Below are 6000 nucleotides of genomic sequence, written 5' to 3'. Positions count from 1 at the left end.
GCCTTTATCGCCCTTTATGTTAACGTTCATAATTTCTCATTCTTCTCCAGCCTTTATAGGACACCTTTCAATGGAAACCCACTGCACAATCCCTTCGGATTGTTCTCTATTGTCTGAAACTCTTCTCGTGACTGTCTTCTGGGACACGGCACAGAGCCTGCTTACATCTCTGTGAAAAGCCCTAAAACATGAGGAGAGAAACGAGCTTGTAAATGCAGTCTGGAGAGGTCAGGCTAAATATTTTGTTAAAGGCGGTCTGGGGAGTGATATTTGTTCATGAGGCAGACATGCACATTTCCACGAAGGATCAATAGTGAACCCATTTGTACGACGCTTCCTGTTCAAAGTGTTTCTGTGCATTCATCCCACCTTGGCACCTTTTCTCTATAAATAAATGCCGCCGGCTGTCTGAGTTCCAGAATGCTTCTGCGTGTTGTGCTGTTATCCCTGCCGGAGAGCGGGGCTGAAAAGACCAGTGCGTCACTATCCATCTCTGCACCCTGCATTCAGCAAAGATTTTCCTGGGATCGCCGTTCTAACTGCATCTCGTTTCTCTGCCTTTAACTCCACGGTCTGTCTGCTGCCCTGAAGCCTGTGCTCACCACCAGCCACCCCATCTGTGCGGGCTGAGCCTCCAGACCAGGTCTGCGATTGTTTCCCAGCCTTTCAAAGCTCTGCAGACTGTGTGAGGAGACCCCGCGGGGCCCACCTCGGGATGGCGGCCGCTATCGCTCGTCCATATCTGCTCTGGCCAATGGGACAGTGTAGAGCCACCAGTGCTACGAAGGAGAGGGAGCAGGGCGACGTGGACGATCACGGACAGACCTTTGCTAGATTCCATGCTTGGCTACTTACCCAGCACATTAATCAGCCTCTGTAAACCTCGGTTCCATCCTATGTAGAAAGAGTGTCATGATGCCCACCTTGAACAAATGTTCTAAAGATCGAAGTAAGATCTGGGAAGGGCGTGGCTCAGACTGAACATGCCTTGAGACAGCCGTGGTTACTCATTCCTGCTCAAAGTGGACAAGTCTAGGCGTAGGTACCACATTACTTAGGAAGTGAGAGTAGCAAACATTCGGTAGATCCCAGATAATTTGGTAGGAAGCTTGGATTCATGCCCACTCTGTGTATCCCGCATATGAAAAACAGGCTGGCCTTATTTAATGGGTTTCGGGATTTCTCCCTGTCTCTTAGTACCTCCTTGGATGGTGTGCTAGTGGGTCATGGAATCCAGTGACAGATCTATGACAGTTTTTGCTGATGGAATTCTTTGACTGGGGCAAGATGGAACATGACCCCTTTCTCCTTCAAGTTTAACATCAATCAGTGGTGTTCAGCCAGCTCTATAAGGAGGATTTTAATTTCTTTTTGCTCTTACACTTCAAGAAAAGATTAGGCAGAAACCAGGTTTTTGCCCAGTAAGCTCACAAGGGCTTTTTAGCCCCTGGAATAAGAGCAGAGACCTAGTAGGCACCCGATAAGCACTTGGATGCAAAGAAGAAAGAAGAGGAGGCCTCGTGTGATGCTTCATGTCAGAGTGGGAGAATTTCCCAGGGATCTGGAATCTGTGTTGCCCACAAGTTCCCTTCGCATTTTCACATGTTTGAACATGACTCGGTCAGATAATATTAGAACTCAGGCAGTTCCATTTCACTCCATCGACAGCAGGTCCCTGTCAAAACTTGCATGAACGATTGCACCTGAGTAATGTCAAGACAGGCACATTTCAGACTGAACGGGGGCCTTCGTGGTTTGTCCTCGTCCATTTTTCCGGCACACCGACATTAGTGGCCATGTAGCAGAGCTCATACCGACTCCTCCACTTTTCATTCTAAAGACACATTGTTTCCCATGTGCGGTTAAGGAATCATTCTTGATCTCAGCCATAAAACTGGAAAGCTGCATAACTGACAAGATGATCCCCGAAGGCAGCTGAAACATGGGGTAGATTGAAACCGACAGTTAATGTGTAGCAGTAAAAAATAATGATATCACCATAAAACAAGTTTAAGATTAGACCAGGCTCAAACGCTCTGCGCCCACGGAATATATAGATGGGTATTGTCAAGCTTAAATAACAAAGCAAAACAGACCTGAACCTCACAGCCTCATGGAGCCCAATTTATTTGCTTTTTCGTGGTACACTATCACCATCTGCTGGATACAGCGGATAAAAAGCCTAGCATTCTATAGATCTGGAATATTCTAGTGAGCAGATCCTGTTGTTAATTACTATGCATAAGAAAACATATTTTTTAACCTAACAATTTCACTGCAATGGCACAAATAAATCAGATCTTCCTAGAACACCAAACAAATCAAAGAGTCCACAAAGCTAGCTCCTGCCAACGGCATCCCGGTCCGCTAAGCCTAAGAGCCGCATTTGCTGAGTGCGTCAGTCCTAGCACATTCCCTCTTCATTCCCGAGCTTCCTTCTGACACGCATTCACTTTCCGACTTCCTCCTCCCCAGCTGCCTCCTCTACCAGGCATCCTACACAGCACTACAGTGATAGGCAAAGCAGCAGCTCTCAGCTAAAAACAGCCTCCTCCTGGAGATCTCAAAGGAAGAAAACCACTGACACTCGTCTTCTTTAAGGAAAGCGAAACTCCAGTGGGATTCAGCAAGCAAGAAAGGCTCTTGTTGGCTCCCAAGCCTCTGAGAGCAGAGATTTTAGCGTGGTTTCCTTAGGGTTAAACGCCGTGTGATATATCAGTCTTCCTAACTTGGCAACAAGAGGGAGAAAGGGTAGAGTCTACATAGGCGAATAGAATCGAGGGACCTCTACAACCTTGCCCATTTTGTCTGATGTGTTCAGTCTTACCATTCCAGAGTCTCTGTTACTAGCCTCCCAGGCCTCTGGCTCCTCAACCACCCCGAGGATAGAGAAGGCCTTAGGAAATAGTCCTTCTGCATCATGCCTAGTGTCTGTTGTTTTGTTTTTTTAATTTGGCTTATCTGAACTTAATTTTTTTACTTGGTGAGCATGCAGTAGTTGTGTCTTGTAACCATTTATAAAAATTCTTCGACCTTTTGTGTATCTAGAAGGTTTTTCTGACAGTCCTATTTTTAGAACGATAATGTAATAATTGCTCTGAGACAAAACAGGTAGCTTTGAGCCATAAGGTGACTGTGTCACGAGGTCTGGGCCTGGAGAGAAGGCTACGGCCCAGGGCAGCAGCAGCGAGGAACACACTCGAGCTGTCCTGCGCGTCCCCGCACGACCAGGCTGTCTCAGTGAGAAGGCCCTCAGCACTCTCCCCACGGGCCTCTCTACAGGTGTCACACTGCACGGAATTAAGTTCTTTCTGAATATAATCATCTTGCATTTATCTAAACAATGACCCCCCTCTCCTAAACATTCCAAGAAGTAAAGTTCACCTCGAAGGCATTGCACATTTTCTTCCTGACGCTGCCATTTGAGAAAGGTCATATGCTTTATGTATAACAGAGGTCACCTCTGAGAGCCACAGATCCTTGACAAAATTTTCCCTTCAAATTCTTTTCTCTTGTACAATGACCAGTGACTATTAAAATGTCCAATGTCATCAAAATAATTAAGGTCAAATTACCCTAAAATAAAATAAAAACAATTTTTTTCTTATCAAATAACAAAGAATTTTTAACAAATAATAAATAACCATTGTGCTCAAGGGACAGGAAATGTAATTCTATGCACTGTTGCCGGGAGTGTCAGTTGGTACAGCTCTTCCAGAGGGCAATTTGGCATTGTTTACCAGAAAGCCCTTTTCAAAAAGCATACCTGCCCTGTGGTTCGTACATTACAGTCCTAGAAATTTATCCCGAAAGAATAATCATTTCTGATGAATATCGTAACATGCAGCATCACAGCCTTGATCATAATTTATAGGCAGCATCACGGCTTGTTTATAATAAAGGGAGATTCTGTTATTCAGATATGGTACGGCTGTCCGATGTCCTCCCCAAAGACGTCCACATCTTTATCCCCGGAACCTCCGAATGTGTTACTGTACAAGGTCAAAAGTATTTTGCTGATATGACGAAGTGAAGGAACTTGAGCTTATCTGGGACTACCTGGATGAACCCAACATGAACATAAGACACCTTCCTTAAAACAGAGGCAAACTGAGCCACACAAGAAAGGTAATGGGGTAATACATGTAGGGGTTGGAGTGGTGGTCTTCGAAAACAGGGGAAGGGGCCATGAGCCAACGAATGCAGGGGTCTCTAGAAGTTGGAAAAGATGAGGAAACAGACACGTGCGCAACCACCAAAAGGAACATGGCTGAGCTGACACCATAATTTTAGGGTTTCTGATCTCTAATACCATAAGATTTTTAAAATTTGTGTTGTTTTAAGGACCAAGTTTGTAGTCATTTATTACAACAGCAGTAGAAAACCAATGTACCAGATACCAAGCAATAGGAAACTTGGTCAACTTAGGCCTCCAAAAGCCTTATACTTGAGGGTCTGAATAATGAAAGGTTTTTTTTTTTTTTAATCCTGTGTTTTTATTTTGATGGTAATCTAAAAAATGTCAATGTAAAGATATTCTGGACCATCTGGTAGACTAACTTGTAACTCACAGTTAAGCTATGATTTCGATGTCCAAGTCTGTGTGTGTTTTACAGTCACATTGGTAGTGACTTTGCCAAGCAAAGGCTAACTGCACGGAGTGCTCGAGGAACAGAGATGACACAGCAGCTCCCAGAGGAACGGTGGGAGGACCCAGCTGTCACCTGGCAACAGCTGCCACCACTACCATACTCAGGCCACGAGGAGCTGTGTTTGTACCTAACAAGAACAGGTTTAGCAGCAAAGTATTTTTGTTGAAACTTTTGTTGATGTTATCTTTTGAGGTATTTCAGTAAAGTGATTGACCCATGATAATAATAGATCTCTGGTTTAAAATCAGTTTGGTATTAGAAGGGGAAAAAATGATGATGGTTTTCAAGGTGATTCAGATGGTAGTCCAAAATCAAACGAATCATGCCAAGGGAAAAAATGTAAAACATTTTTCATCCTACTATTAAACATCAACCATCCCCTCAAATGGCTGTTGGCATTTTAATTATATTGACTTTATATCTAAATTTAAATGTAAATCTGTGTTGGGTTTATATTTGTAGACAAGTTAGGACAATGAAGAATTAATATATTTTTTACATTTCTATATAGAGGACTAACAACATAATAAAAATAATCTACGTCAATCCTGAAGGTAACAGAGGTATTTATTTTTCCTTCAAAAAGGATCCACATATTTATTCAAGCCTGCCAAATGTCGAGTCAGTTATGGTGAGTCCTTCCGACGGAATACTACTCAATCATTAGAAATGGTGCTGTAGAGTAACATTTAATGAAATGCGGAAATGATCAGGATCTATTGATGAAATTTAAAAATAGTTACCAATTGTAATAGTGAAATTCCAATGTTAGAGAAGAAAGAAGAAGAAAAAAAGGAAAACGAGAGTGATTTCTATACAAAGAAAAATGGATAGAAGGACATACAACAAAGCAGAAGTGCACTGCGAGTTCTGTTTTCCTGATGCTTGTTGGTATTTTCAAAATTTTCTACCACAAACAAATTACTTTTGTAGAGAGAAAACAGAACTTTGAGCAGCAGATCTGAAGTTATGACACCCCTCCTGGCCCTTATTTCAGAGGGTTTAAGAATCGAAACGACAGGTTTGTTGGGAAACCCCTGGCAGGCAACTTTGCAGGAGAAGGTAGCCCATGTTCCCCTAAACGGAGAGAAGACTGTCAAGAAAACAACTCAATGAATCTGCCGTTTGTCCTCGGAGCAACTGTGAGAGAAAGATCTGCACATGCATGTACACCATCAATCTCCAAGAAACCTGGTTACTTAAGGTTTAAGGTAATTAATGGTCAATCATTTTTGTTGTGAGAAGTTTGGGAGACGCCCATTCCCTGGTCTGCCACACATCTCTTGTTTCCGCCAGCGGATGTGTTAAATCCATGAGCCCTTGAGAAACCACGGAACCCCACTCACAT

This window comes from Mustela nigripes, chromosome 3 (genome assembly GCF_022355385.1).
Source record: "Mustela nigripes isolate SB6536 chromosome 3, MUSNIG.SB6536, whole genome shotgun sequence".
NCBI classification, from domain to species: Eukaryota; Metazoa; Chordata; class Mammalia; order Carnivora; family Mustelidae; genus Mustela; species Mustela nigripes.
This window is presented reverse-complemented; position numbering follows the sequence as displayed.